Source organism: Capra hircus, chromosome 3 (genome assembly GCF_001704415.2).
Source record: "Capra hircus breed San Clemente chromosome 3, ASM170441v1, whole genome shotgun sequence".
NCBI lineage: Eukaryota > Metazoa > Chordata > Mammalia > Artiodactyla > Bovidae > Capra > Capra hircus.
This window is the reverse complement of record NC_030810.1, coordinates 46,706,406-46,722,532: the sequence shown is the minus strand read 5'-3', so window position 1 is coordinate 46,722,532 and position 16,127 is coordinate 46,706,406. Positions and strand designations below refer to the sequence as shown.

The following is a 16,127-nucleotide window of genomic DNA, read 5'->3' as shown; positions in this document are numbered from 1 at the left end:
TAGATGTTTTGTTTTTTAATGGAAATAACTTGATAGCTTTCCTAAACTGGAAATAGTTTTATTTCTGGGAAACAATGGAGTTTTGTTTAAAGGCAGTTGAAGGTATGTAATACTGATTTCCTGGCTAATTCTTCCTGTCATCTTTACATACTATTATATATCATCCCATGTTTTACAAACAGATTACAGTTTAAGGAAATTAAAATTTGCCCAAGGGAACCACAGGAGTGGCTTAATGGGGATTCATCCCCAAGCCTCATGGCAGATACCAGTATTACCTCTAGTAACAACCAAATAACCTGTTTGAGGAGATAAATGTTAAGTCAAATAGATTTTTTAAAAAATCTGATTTAGTAAGAAGGTGTTAATTTTGGTCTTTTATAGGTAGGTGGATAAGTAGACATACTATTTTGAATACAATATTGTAAAGTAATTAACCTCCAATTAAAATAAATTAAAAAAACTTTACAGAAAAGTTGCAAAGGTTGAACAGAAAGTTCCCATGTGCTCCCACCCAGTCTCCACCATCATTAGCATATCACTCTGTGAGTTTGTCAAAGCTAAGAAACCAACATCGATATGTTACTGTTACTTACAGTACAGGTTTTATTTGAATTTCAGTATTTTTCCATTACTCTAATCCAGGGTGCTACATTACACTTCCACTTGTTTCTCATATATCTCCAGTCTCCTCTGGTCTGACAGGTTGTCATTCTTTGCTTGCCTTTGATGACTTAAGAGGAGTACTGGCTGGGTATCCTTTAGAATGTCCCTCATTCTGAGTTTGTCTGGTTTTTCTTGTGATTGGACTGAGTTTTTGAGTTTCAGAGCAGATACCACAGAAGAAAAGTGCCCTTCTTACAGAAATTGCCTGAAATCACCATTGTAGTTCAGTTTTTTCCCCTTAATCTACTCCATTCTTTGTTAGCAAGTCACTAAGTGTAGCTCACCTTCAGAGTAGGGATGGGGAGAATTAAATTCCACCCCCCTGTGGGAAAAGGCTGTCTACGCATATTTGAATTCACTTGTAGATTTGTCTCCTATTTATTTACACTTGTATGGACTTCTGCATATTTATTCTTTAAGTCATAGTTGAATGCTGTGTTATTTTCTGCTCAAACTTCCAACTTTGGCCATTGAGTGTCTTTTTCAGATTGACTCTTAACCTTTGACTTGCCTCCATTCTCTGGTAGATGATGGAGAAAGGGAAGGAAGGAAGAATTGTTGGAGAGGGAGGTTTATCATCAGGTAGTTGAAGGAATAAAATCTAGACCTTGGTGATGGTGATAGCTTTGACCTTAAGGAGGAACCTTGACAGTTAAATATAATATCAGTAAGAATGAATTCAGGTGGCATTAGAGCCAACACAGTTTTTTTTTCCCAGCCACATTGAACCACACGGATGCTTACAAGAGGGTGTTGTAGCATTGCACATGGTTAAAAGATGAACATGTGATAACTAATAGTTTACAAATGCTTGTATTTAGCAAAGTAAACATACTAGCATAAGAAAATAACAATAACTGGTAACTTATACATAAATGAATGATTAAAATATACATAAGAAGAATGATGGTATATACATTATTCAACTGAATAAGACCTGGATTTGAAGCCAAAATGTATGTAGGACAACCCCTTTCACATAATCTCAATCTAGTGGGGAAATAGTCTTACTTATAGAAGCAATAAAGTCTCTGCTAAAGTGGGGAGAAAATCAGTCTTGTCTGAATGAAGAGGCAAACTCTTAAGGAATTGACTTGAGCAGTCTTGAAGGACAGGTTTACTGATGAATAAGGTGAGCTAATTTGTGGAGCCTCAAGATTTGATTGTGTTCTAGGAGGTCCAAAATACTTTGGTGGTTTAAAACCTTAGAAAAAGAAGGGACTGAGTAATAATGCTGTCAGAAATAAACTGCGCCACATTGAAAAGTGCCTAAAAACAGTGATAATTAAAGACCTTAATCGGGCAGTCAGAACAAAGAGTTTTGTACCTACCCACAAACTGAAACATCTGTGACCTGTTCTCTGTGCCATTATCAGAGACTGAGTACCTCTGGCGCGAATGTAATATGAAGTGAGTGGGTGTGATCCCAGTGGTGGATTTGGCAATGATAGTGCATTTCTATCTGTACTCTTTCCCTGGAATCAGAGAGCCAGATTTGAATTTTTACTTCATGGAAGCTGTATGACATTGGACATTTTTATGACTAGCGTATGAGTATACAGCAATTAACTGAATATTCCTCCCTACCCGTGGGCTCAGATATTTTGTATGGTAATACTAAAGTGTTCCTACTCAACCCTTTCTATAGCACCAGATCCATTAAACTGCATACTATATGCCTTCTTTTTAAATGTCAAACGGTTTCAACATATCTAATTTCTACCCATGCAATCTGTCCATCAAAACTAGTATATTTCACATTGATAAACAACATTATCAGTAAGGTAGGGTGGAGAGTCATCTTAGATTTCTCTTTTGCCTTCCCACCTCCAATAAATCTGATTTAACTTTGAATCAGAGAAGGCAGTGGCAGCCCACTCCAGAACTCTTTCCTGGAAAATCCCATGGATGGGGGAGCCTGGTGGGCTGCCGTCTATGGGGTCACACAGAGTCGTACACTGATGAAGCGACTTAGCAGCAGTAGCAGTGGCAGGCTGGCATATGGCGTATGCAGACGGTAAAGAATCCGCCTTCAATGCAGGAGACCTGGGTTCGATCACTGGGTTGGGAAGATCATCTGGAGAAGGGAATGAACATCCACTCCCAGTATTCTTGCTTGGAGAATCCCATGGACAGAGGAGCCTAGCAAGCTACAGTCCTTGGGATTCCAAAGAGTTGGGCACAACGGAGCGACCAGCACTCACTCACTACCTCTCTTAGATATAGTAGAGGTCTTCCACAGTCTGCTAAATGATATTTAACCAAGTAGTTATCCTTTCAGTACTCAGAGTGGTTTTTAGCTGTTTATGTTCATATAATTTCCTTGTTTAAAAATTTTCCTATGGTTCTCAGGGTTAAACTAAAATCTTGTGACTACCACACCTTCCCTTTCCCCTGCCAGTTCCAGCAAACTGGGCACAAAGCCTATATAGCTATCCCCATGAGCCATGCTGACTACTTGTGATAAATTTCCATCTATGTGCAAGTTTCCTATGCCCTGTACACATCTCATTACCATCCCTTTTTCACTTGATCTTCATGACTCGATTCAAAACACTCAGATGCTCTCCATGATTCCTGAGTTTCCATAGTTCAGGTGAATTTCTTGAAAGTCTTTTACCCAGTATTTCTAGCTCGCTCAGCATTCTATAGCTAGCACCCAGTGTTTGACAAGGGAATAAATATAAATATCTCATGTTTCTTAAAGAGTTCAGTCAGCTTTTTCCTCCAATACTTATTGAAGGAAATGCTTATTCTTTACTGGAAAACATTTGGTTGCAGGAGTTTTCTTTCTGAAGTTATGATAGCCAGTTGCCAAACTGGACTTTTTTTTTTTTTTTTTTCAGTTTAATAGTTCCATTTCATCACAAGCTAATAAGGTTTGCATTTACTCATCCAGCTGTATGTTTCAGTGTAGTATAGAATCTGTAGAAATTGCATGTAAACACTGTTGCCTTCGGTGTATGCCAACATAAAAGGGTTAAGTCACTCAGTTGGCTCCAACTCTTTGCAACCCCATGGATTGTAGCCTGCCAGGCTCCTTTGTCCGTGAAACTCTCCAGGCAAGAATACTGGAGTGGGTGGCCATTTCCTTCTCCAGAGGAACTTCCCAACCCAGGGTTTGAACCCAGGTCTCCTGCCTTATAGGCAGATTCTTTACCATCTAAGCCAGCAGAAAGCCCGGTAAAACACCAACTTAGGTTTATTGTAAACAGCTAAAAGAAGGTTTCCATGGGGTTGTAAAGAGTTGGACACTTCTGAGCAACTGAACTGAGCTGAAGAGAAGATTGGAAACCAAGCCTTACTGGTACATGTTTTGAAATTTGTTTAGTTTCTTTTTATATTCCCAAGGACAGAAGCACAGAATTACTCTGATCCTGGGATGGCAGAGCCTGGTGGGCTGCCGTCTGTGGGGTTGCATAGAGTCGGACACAACTGAAGCAACTTAGCAGCAGCAGCAAGAGAATTTTAGTAAGCTCTTGGTTTATTCCTAACATGTCTCTGCAAAAATACCAACCTAAGCAAATTTGCTTATGAATTGGTAAATTGAATTCCTTTAGAATGTATAACTCTTGGAACTAAGTACATTGGAGTGTGTCATTTGCAAAGTAAGCAATGAGTTTAAAAATAAGCCTTTGTGTTTATTAAAATACTGTCATATATTTACTTAAAATTTTAGAACAGTAAACATAGACTACAACCGTATTTAATAGGTTTTGAGGCCCTAAAAGCTTTTAATAGAAAATAGCATAAAATATTATTGATTGGTAACTACAACAGTGAAGTTCATTTTATTGGCAAAGATTTGGACATTTATTATAAGAAATGTAAATTAGGAGTTCTGAAGGAGATCAACCCTGGGATTTCTTTGGAAGGAATGATGCTAAAGCTGAAGCTCCAGTACTTTGGCCACTTCATGCGAAGAGTTGACTCATTGGAAAAGACTCATGCTGGGAGGGATTGGGGGCAGGAAGAGAAGGGGACGACCGAGGATGAGATGGCTGGATGGCATCACGGACTCAATGGACGTGAGTCTGAGTGAACTCCGGGAGATGGTGATGGATAGGGAGGCCTCGCGTGCTGTGATTCATGGGGTTGCAAAGAGTCAGACACGACTGAGCGACTGAACTGAAATTAGGAGTTATTTGCTCTTTAGTGAACTAAAGATCTGAAGAAAACATGGAAGTGATGTGTATGCCACAAATCTTATAAATTAGTAATTACATTAATCCTCTTAATGACATTACCTCTAGTTATTCAAATCTGCTGAAAATGTTGCCTTTTCAATGCTTAAATACTTCACATCAGAATTCTGAGAAGAAAAGATAAATCATCTTATTGTAATTTAGATTATGTGGCTATTAGAGTTTAAGAATTTTAGTGTGATACTAGTGACCATGATCAGAGAAAGTTAAATATCTGCACCTTTGTAAATGGTTTGGTTGGAATTACAGAATTGCATTGCTGTATAATCACACTGTTCTTAATACATAAGAAACACTAAAGAGGAAAGGTTGCAAAGTATTCTCGTTAATTCTCTACCAGAAATGAAGACCCTGTAAGTACTTCTCAGGCTGCATAACCCGGTGCGGGCACCTGCATTACTAAAACCCTGCAATAGAAAAAATGCCAAGAGGATATTGGGAAATTTCACTTGTAATATTTTCCCCAAATTATGGAAATGAATCTAAAACACTTGATGTAAAATCCTTGAGTTTAAATGCTTCTCACAAAGCATTCCGTATCAAGGTCTAAGCATAGATACAGAAATTTAAGCAGATCTATTCATAATCAAGTTGTTGAAAGCCTGTGATAAAGATGAAAAGCAGCCAGAGAAAAAGTCGTTTATAGAGAAATGATAAGGATGACAGCCAGTACTGTCTGAACAGTGAAAAACAGAAGATCATGCAGTATCTTTAAAGGTATTTTAAAAAATCGGCCTACTATTCTATATATACCCGTTCAAATGTATAAACTTCTCCAAAGTGGAGTCTCTCATACAAAAATTAGATTTTTTTTTTAAGTCACTAAAAGATAGTTGTTTAAAGCAAATAGACTGTGAGATTTAGGTGCAAGTAAACAGCAGAAGTTGCTCAGGTCAAAAGGGGGGAAATGGAAGCCATGGAGCCATTTGTAGGGTTATAAACAAAGTTGTACATATCTTGAAGGTACTTTGATAAGATGTATGCTATAAAAGCACCACTGAACCTAACCAGGAGTTACACATAATACACTTAAAAAGGGAAAAAATGGAATCACAAATAGTGCAAAAGGAGGCAGAAAAAAGAAACGTGATGGAAAATGGTAGTAGGTTTAAGCCCAACCACTGTTCAAATACCATATTAAAGGAGATTGTCACACTAGATAAATGGAGCAAGACACATATGCTCTTAAATCTATTGTGAACATAAAGCTACAAATAGGTTGGAAGTGAAAGGGTGGAAATACTATAGTTGTAGTAAAAACTGAGGAAAGAATAGGAATAAATCACGTAAGTCAAAAGCATAATCAATCATAAGCGTTTATGCATGTAATAGTTGAAAACATGAAGCAAAACTTGATAGAACTGTATGGCAAAAATGGGGAAATCAGTCAACTTGACCTAATTGACACAGAACTCACTAGCAACAAAAAACACCCTTCAAATACACTTGGGGAGTTTAAGTATGTGTGCTCTATTTGATGCTGTTTACATGAAGCTCAGTTCAGTTTGGTCACTCAGTCATGTCTGACTCCTTGCAACCCCATGGACTGCAGCACTCCAGGCTTCCCTGTCCATCACCAACTCCCTGAGCTTGCTTAAACTTCTCCGTCAAGTCTGTGATGCCATTCAACCATATCATCATCTGTTGTCCCCTTCTGCTTTCAGTCTTGCCCAGCATCAGGGTCTTTCACCAATGAGTCAGTTCTTTGCATCAGATGGCCAAAGTCCTGGAGTTTCAGCAAGTCTTTCCATTGAATATTCAGGACTGATTTCCATTAGGATTGACTGGTTTGATTCTGCAGTCCAAGGGACTCAAGAGTCTTCAACACCACGGTTCAAAAACATCAATTCATCAGCACTCAGCTTTATAGTCCAGCTCACATCCATACATTACTACTGGAGAAACCATAGCTTTGACTGGCAGGCCTTTGTTGGCAAAATGTCTGCTTTTTAATATGCTGTTTAGGTTTGTCATATGTTTCTTCCAAGGAGCAAGCATCTTTTAATGGCTGCAGTCACCATCTGTAGTGATTTTGGAGCCCAAGAAAATAAAGTCTGTCATGGTTGCCATTGTTTCCCCTTCTATTTGCCATGAACTGATGGAACCAGATGCCATGATCTTTCTTGAATGTTGAGTTTTAAGCCAGGTTTTTCACTCCTCTTTCACTTTAATCAAGAGGCTCTTGAGTCCCTCTTCTCTTTCTGCCATAAGGGTGGTGTCTGCATATCTCAGGTTATTGATATTTCTCCTGGCAATCTTGATTCCAGGTTGTGCTTCATCTAGCCTGGCCTTTCACAAGATGTATTTTGCATATAAGTTAAATAAGCAGGGCAACTATACAGCCTTGATGTACTCCTTTCCCAATTTGAAACCAGTCTGTTTTTGCATGTCTGGTTCTAACTGTTGCTCCTTGACCTGCATACAAATTTCTCAGGAGGCAGATCAAGTGGTCTGGTATTCCCATCTCTTGAAGAATTTTCCTCAGGTTGTTGTGATCCACAGAGTCAAAGGCTTTGGAGTAGTCAGTAAAGCAGAAGTGGCAGTTTTTTTGGAACTCTTGCTTTTTCTTTGATCCAACGGATCTTGGCAATTTAATCTCTGGGTCCTCTGCCTTTTCTAAATCTAGCTTGAAAATCCAAGTTTTCAGTTCACATACTCCTGAAGGCTAACTTAGAGAATTTTGAGCATTAGTTTGCTAGCATATGGGATGAGCGCAATTGTGCAGTAGTTTGAACTGCACGATTGGATTGGAATGGGATTGGAATGAAAACTGACCTTTTCTAGTCCAGTGGCCACTGCTGAGTTTTCCAAATTTGTTGGCATATTGAGTGCAGCATTTTCACAGCATCTTTTAGGATTTGAAATAGCTCAGCTGGAATTCCATCACCATCACTAGCTTTGTTCGTGGTGATGCTTCCTAAGGCCCACTTGACTTTGCATTCCAGGATGTCTGGCTCTAGGTGAGTGATCACACCATTGTGGTTATCTGGGTCATTAAGATCTTTTCTGTATAGTTCTTACGTGTATTCTTGCCACATCTTCTTAATTATCTTCTGCTTCTGTTAGAGCCACACCATTTCTGTCCTTTATTGTGCGCATCTTTGCTTGGAATGTTTCCTTGGTATGTCTGATTTTGTTGAAGAGATCTCTAGTCTTTCCCAATCTATTGGTTTCCTCTATTTCTTTGCATTCATCACTGAGGAAGGCTTTCTTATCTCTCCTTGCTATTCTTTGGAACTCTGCATTTAGATAGGTATATCTTTCCTTTTCTCCTTTGCCTTTCCTTCTCTTTTCTCAGTTATTTGTAAGGCCTCCTCACGCAACCATTTTGCCTTTTTGCATTTCTTTTTCTTGGGGATTGTTTTGATCATGGCTTCCTATACAATGTTACAAACCCCATCCACAGTTCTTCAGGCACTCTGTCAGATCTAATCCTTTGAATCTATTTGTCACTTCCACTGTATAATTGTAATGGATTTGATTTAGGTCATTTAATGGTCTAGTGGTTTTCCCTACTTCAATTTAAGTCTGAATTTTGCAATAAAGAGTTCGTGATCTAAGCCCGTCAAAACTATTCACCTAGAAATATAAGTAACTTAGTGGAATAAAGAGATTACAGAAAAGAATACACCCTTATATATCTTTGGGGGGATAATTTTATATATATAGAAAACTTGCCAAGATAATCAGAGTTTCTGTACCCTTAATATTTGGCATAATTTGCAAGAATACAAGAAACCCAATATTCACACGTTACTGTTAACTCCAGATTTCCTTTAATTTCCACCAGTTTACCAGGTTTTCTACAGAATACCTGAGCACCAGAGTACTTTTCTGGTGTCCTGTAGAATGATCTTCATTTGGGGTTTATCTGTTACTTTCTTTTCATGATTAGACTGGGGTTATGGGGTTTGGAATGGTTACTGTAGGAGTGAAGTGACTTCCTCATCACATATCAAGAGATGTATCCACATGACATTAGCGGAGATGTTAACCATCACTTTGTTAAGACAGGGTTTGCCAGATTTCTCCGTCATAAAGGTACTACTATTTTCTTTTTAATACTGTGTTCTTTGGAAGCACAGGCATACGTTGGAGATAACTGCCGGTTCAATTCCAGACCACCACAGTAAAGCAGGTATCACAGTAAAGCGATTCACACAAACTTACTGGCTTGCTAGTGCATATAAAAGTTATGTTTACCCTATACCAAAGTCTATTAAGTGTGTGATATTATGTCTAAAACGACAATATATATACCTTAAGTCTAAAATACTCTTATTTTTAAAAATACTAACCATTTTCTGATGGTGCAGGATTGCCACCAATCTTCTATCTAAAAATGCAGTATCTGAAACTCAAAGCACAATAAATGCCTGAAAGTCATGAAATCAAGCATACTCTCAATAAGGGGGACTATGTCTCAGTTCCTGGAGAGGGGAGTATCTACATATATTAAGCAGGTTTGCCTCTTTTTTACTCATTTATTTACTCATTTATATCAGTATGGACCTGTGTATATTTACATTTGGATTATATTCCGGATTCCATTATATATTTTATTGGTCAAATTGTTCCAATTAGCCATTGGGAACTGTTTTACATTGACTCCTGTGTTTCTTTGACATCACCATCCTTTTGTCTTTTGAGCAGTCTGATTTTTGATAATACAGATGCTGTAGGCTCATCATTTCCCTGCCTCAGCCATCCATCAGTCATTTCTCCAAGGAGCTCTGGTGGTTCTTATTGAAGAATGATATTTAGAAAGCAAGACCTAGATTCTAGGCTATATAGAAATTTAGTATATGATAAAATGGTATTTAAGAGAAGAATTATGATTTACTTAATAGTGCTAGTTAGCCATATAATTACCAAAAAAAGTTAAACTTCCACTTTATTTGCTAAAAAGTAAAAATTTAAATCTATTTGATTAAACATGATTATTAAAGCAGTATTTTCCAAAATGTAACGAGTATAGAAATTAAGGAGAAACTTTAACTTTCTTAAGCAATAATCCTAAAAATCATAAAGGGAAAGATAAACATTTTACTGAACAAATTTTCTACATATGGTAATAAACATGACAAAAACAAGCAAAATGATAGGGTAGGAAAATGAGAAACAGGTAGTGGATATCTAAATATCCAAAGAGCTCCTGCAAATTAATAGCATAATGATAATCCAATGGGCAGTGCACAAAAATCAACAAGAAAGTTAATAGACATGGGAAAATGGATTTAACTTTACTAGTTAGGGAGATCCAAACTAAGAGTAAAATATATTTTACTCAGATTGTAATTCAGAGCTGGCAAACAGAGCAGCAGGAACCCATGTATTGTAAGTGAACATATCTTTATATGAGCATAAAGAAAACTCTGAAGTCATACACCACAACCTGTCCATATTGGTTAATTTGGAAGTGAAAATAAGGACAGGTGTAGAAAATATCATCAACATTTAAAAATATATGGGCTTCCCTGGTGACCCAGTGGTAAAGAATCCACCAATGCAGGAGACACAGGTTTAATCTCTGATCCAGGAAGATCCCACAGGCCTCGGGGCAGCTAAGCCCATGCACCACAGCTACTGTGCCTGTGCTCTAGAGCCTGGGGCCCAGGCCCTGCAACTACTGAAGCTCGCACACTCTAGAGCCTGAATGCCACAAGAGAAGCCACCACAGTGAGAAGCCCGCACACAGCAACAAAGACAGCACAGCTAAATCATTTGTTTAAAATAAAATTTAAGCTATTTAAATTTTGCTTATTGTCACAATAAAATTTAAAATGATAAAACCAAGAAAAAATAAAAACAATAGCAGTAGATTAGGTAAATGATGGCAGTGACCCGAACCAAGATAGTAGCTGTGGAGATGGATACAGTGAATGAATATTTTGGAAATAGAATTAATATTACTGGATAATGGATTGGAAAAGGAAGAGTTAAGGATGGCCATTTGATTTCTGGCTTGAGTTTGTGGATGGCACTATTATACATTGCAATAGAGAAGGCAGGTATAACCAGGAATGGGAAAGAAAATTTGAAGTTCCATTTGAACATACTGTGGTGTTATTGGGTTATCCAGGTGGGATGACAGTCAGTTGGATAAATGAGGCTAGAATTCCAGGGGAAGTATAGGCTGTGGATACAAATTTGGGATGTTATCAATCCTCTCCTAAGGATTTATCATGATAAAAATAAGCTCCACAAATGTACACACCAATAAATATAAAAATGTAATTGCTGCTAATAAAAAATTATAACCTAAACATTCAGAAAAATTATGCTCCAAACATTCAAGAAAAAAAAGTTAGATTGTTCCTGGTATTTAAGACTATAAAGAATTTCTATATATAATGACCAAAAGAGATAATCACGTTTGTTAGATGTTCAAAAGACAAGAAAAAGCTGTAGGAGTACTTCCAGTAACAATGAGAGGGTAAAGAAATCACAAGAGTTTTTCTATTTTAATATAGAAGGTTTATAGTCTTAAGACTAAATAGATTTAAGGTATGATACTCTGTGTGTGGTGTGAGATAAGGATTGTGTTCATTTTTATTTGCATATAGGTATCCAGTTTTCCCAGCACCATTTGTGAAGACTACTGAATTACTTAAACACTTTGCTGGAAACTGAATTTGCATTTATGTATGTATGTGTGTATACATATCTTTGTATCTATATCTCTGTATATTTATATATCTATATAAACATTATATAGATATATAACTACATATTTATATAAAGTGGGCTTCCCAGATGGAGTTAGTGGTAAAGAAGCCACCTACCAGTGCAGAAGACACAAGAGCCAAGGGTTCCATCCCTGGGTTGGGAAGATTCCCTGGAAAAGGAAATAGCAACCTAGAAAATTCCATGGACAGAGGAGCCTGTTGAGTTATCATGGGGTTGCACAGAGTTGGACACGACTGAGCTCGCACACACACATCTATTCCATTGAACTGCTTGTATATCATTATGCCAATATCACTGTCTGGCAGATAACAATTATAAAGTCTGGTTAAAAGATTTAAAACAACTATTTAAATTTATTGGAAAGCATTCAAAAGCACACAGAACAGAGAAAAAATTAATCTCAAAAACTGCAACTGACGGGGGTAAGAAGACTTCTGGCCTTTTGGACTGAGGTGATACCCAATCCTCATGACTATCTCATAGGAAATAGTGGTAGAGAAATTGCCCTCATTGGCAAAAAGTGCAAGAGATGGGAGTTCAAGTTGAGAAAAACCACTGCAGATTTAAATAGGAAATTCAAACAATGAGAACCACAGAAAGAGTGAACTGGAACTTCTGCCCAAATCTACATTTGACAGCCAAACTATATGCGAATGACAGAATCGCCCTGGAACCTAATTTTAAAAAGCAAGCTGAAGCTTCACAGGCTTGAAATACCAAGGCACAGCCCCAAACTGACAGAACAGCTAGAAATCAGAAGAGACCCCCTATAAGCAAATAAACCAGACAGAATGATCCCCATCACTGAACAACCAACAAATCATATAGGTATGTTGTTCAACTGTTAAGTCATGTCTAGCTCTGTGATTCCATGGATTGTAGCATGCTAGGCTCCTCTGTCCTTTGCTGTCTCCCAAAGTTTGCTCAAATTCATGTCCACTGAGGCAGTGATGCCATCTAACCATCTCATCCTCTGCTACCCCCTTTTTCTTTTGCCAGCATCAGCGTATTTTCCAATGAGTTGGCTCTTTGCATTAGATAGGATAGATCAGTTCACAAGAAACCAGGCTTAAAGAGCAGTCATGAAGAGACAAGAGATAACAGTAGCTGCCTATCAGGAGAGAAAATGTTAGCATTTTGAATCCAGGCACATTAACTGCCAAAAGGACCACCCCATCACCACCAAGTCAGTAATCTTCAGAAGAAAAATGAAATCCACAGTCACTACAGTATATGAACTTTAATGTCCAGTTTTCAGTTAAAAATTACTAGGCACATAATGAAACAAAAGTTTGGAAAAGAGGCAGTCAATAAAAAGGACTTAGGGTATCCAGATAATTGATTTAGAAAAGACTTAAAAGTGTCCATTTTGTTGAACTACTAATTATATTGATTAATGTTTGAGAGCTACATCTACCTTGTGTTCCTGAGATAAATCTTATTTGATCCTGAATACACATTTTTCCACTTTTTATTTAAAACTATACATTGTTTCTAAAATTGGGTTTCTTGATTTGCATGACAAATCACAAAAGCCACTGAGTTTAGCATTCTTCTGTTATTTTGGGTAGGAAAGAGTTCCCATTAAAATATAAACTCCATAAATGTCAAAACTTTTGTTTTTCTTGTGTCCTTGACGGCTGTATGGTGTCTGACATAGAGTGGGTGCTCACTATTTATTTATTTTTGGGTGCACCGCGCAGCATGTGAGATCTTAGTTCCCCCACCAAAAATTGAACCTCCATCCCCTGCATTGGAAGCAAGGAGTCTTAACTACTAGACTGGCAGACAAATCTCAATATTTATTGAATAAATGACTTGAAAATATCCTGAAATTAGTAGTTGGCTCTATAGAGTAAGAACTGCAGATATCTTCAGGTAATCAAGGGCTTGATTGTGTGAAACTATTTATTAGTTTTTCCAGTTCAGTTAGTCATGTCTGACTCTTTGCTATCCCATGGACTGCAACACACCAGGCTTCCTTGTCCATCACCAACTTGTTCCCTTCTCCTCCTGCCTTCAATCTTTCCCAGCATCAGGGTCTTTTCCAGTGAGTCAGTTCTTTGCATCAGATGGACAAAGTATTAGAGCTTCAGCTTCAGCATCAGTCCTCCCAGTGACTATTCAGTGATTTAATTTTTTAAAATTTGTCTATTTTAAGATTTCCTAATAGAAGTTCAGTAGAAGTATATACAATAAATTCATCAGCACTTGCTAAGTACTAACATATGTCATGAATTTTAAGATGTAAGGTACAATAGGGTATTTAAATTTATGGACTAAAATCACTCAGGCATAATACCAGTTAAAAATACATAATGGGTGAATACATGCTTTAAAATCTTTTTTAAAGTTTTTGAATATGTGGTCCTTCAGTTACCTTACTCTATAACTTTAATCCTCACTGGAGTATTGATTAAACAGAAACTCAAAGACAGAATGACAATAGTTATGTATTAATGAGTTAGGCCCCTATGAAAAGTATCAGAGGTCCCTAAGCAAAGCATGTATTGTTCAGAAATTATATGGCATGTTATTAACCTTTGGGTCACTAGAGGGCGGTGATGTTTCAGGCCAACACAATTCAGACTATTTCTGTTCTGACACCAAGAAGTGTGGATCTGGAGTCATTCTGTGCCCGCATTCTATAGTGACACCTCAGATCCTCCAAATTACTTGTTTTCAAGGTGAATAGCTACAAAACAAACAACTTAGGATAAGATGAAGCAATCTACACAGAAAGGAGTAAATTGTTATACAAAAATTCTGAAATGTAATACATTTAAGGCATTGGTAGAGGTGAGTTAGAGGCTAACATGCCCTTATACTTTTATATAGTCTAACATGTACTGCAGTAATGGTAAAAAAAAAAGTTTCAAAGAGGTCAAATACAAATAAAACAATTTTTGATGTCACTGTATATTGGCTTTGGGGTTTTTTTTTTTTGATGTATAAATCATGGAAAGGTCTTAAATTTTAAAATAAATATACAGTTACACTAGAGTTTTATTGCTGTAACATTAAATTTTGATATGTACTTTCAATCCAATGCTTTGGATAAAACTTGTATCTGAGAATACCATTGAATATTATTTTACTTTTCAAATGACACTTTAGAAAAACATTTTCACAAATATGAGTTTGAGACTAATTAAAACTAATAAAAGCTTGGGGGAAGATTTAAAAAATGAACCGCTTCTCTATTCCTTCTTAGTTCTCATTAGACACATGGCATTACAAATAAATTTCAAAAAAGTAAAAGAAAAAACAGTAAAAAAAATGAAACGTGATGTGATTAATGCATGTTGTTAAAATAGTTTACATTTCATTTTTGCTTTTTCTCCTTTAAAAACTATAGCCCTATAATGATTTTTTTTTTCCAGACTCTCATACAGACTCAAAACAACAGCATAGGAAGAATGCAAGGGAATATACTCCATTCTCATATCCTACCACTATTTTACATCCAATAAGGAGATCAACTATGCTGGAAAAGACAACTGAACTGACCCAGTCTTGCTCTGAAAAGCTGAGTAATGGTCTTCATAGGGCTGAGTAAATGGGCTTCCCAACTGGCTCAGTGGATTCCCAACTGAATCCACCTGTGATGCAGAAAATGCAGGAGATGCCACGGGGTCCATCCCTGGAACAGGAAGCTCCCCTGGAGGAGGGCATGGCAACCCGCTGCAGTATTCTTGCGTGGAGAATCCCATGGACTGAGGAGCCTCAGGTTACAGCGCATAGGGTCGCACAGAGTTGGACACGATGGAAATGACTGAGCTGAATGATTAGGTCTAATTTCTTAAATATGAGGAAAAATGAAGTTCAAAAATAATTTTTAAAATCTTTCCATTTCCCCGACAAGATGAAAAGGCAGAAAAACTAGACTCTCCCTAGATTTGAGAACTGCTGGTCTTATCACCTGTTGAGAGTGGTTATGGTATCTATGTAAAGAATACTGTGCTTCAGATAAGAAGTTGGAGACTGGAGAATTGCTGAAAGACTTGGGCACATCCTTTAACTTCAGGAGCCTCAGTTACCTCACCTTAAAGGGGGAGTAATAACAATACTTGGAGGATGTCTGGAAAAAAATGGGGAAATGGTTGTGAAACATAAAATATTGGCTTAATAAAAGATGTTACTGAGCGATTATGCGCATTTTCACTAAATGTGAAGACCTTCATAACATATAAATGCAGTTTTTAGTCCTAATTGCATAAGAATGGTCCAGGGTGGAGAAAGATGGCTTTGTAAGAGTTTGCCTTGTTTCTCTGCCCTACCTCCCCCCACTCAAGCAGGCTAGCAGCCTTTGATTTCAATATTTCAGATGTGCTGAGACAGTGAAATAGTGAGTGCCAGCTACCTGCCTCTAGCCCCTTGTGCCTTAGCTAACTTTTTAAAATATTTTAAATTAATTAATATATACATATTTAATGTTAAGGAAGAAGAATTATTTAGGCGGGTGAGGGAAGGAGTTGGTAGTTGGGATTTCTTTATTTTTGAATCCGACAGTCTGATTTTGTCTTCCTGTACTTATTCCCTTAAATCTTATGGCACTGTTGGTTT

At 37.3% G+C, this 16,127-nt stretch overlaps 1 long non-coding RNA gene across 1 annotated transcript; it reads left to right on the top strand.

The window, feature by feature from the left end:
• Nucleotides 8,402-15,216, top strand: LOC106501965. Its single transcript, XR_001295507.2, has 3 exons — nucleotides 8,402-9,334; nucleotides 11,438-11,516; nucleotides 14,945-15,216. It is a non-coding gene; the product is annotated as an uncharacterized LOC106501965 (long non-coding RNA).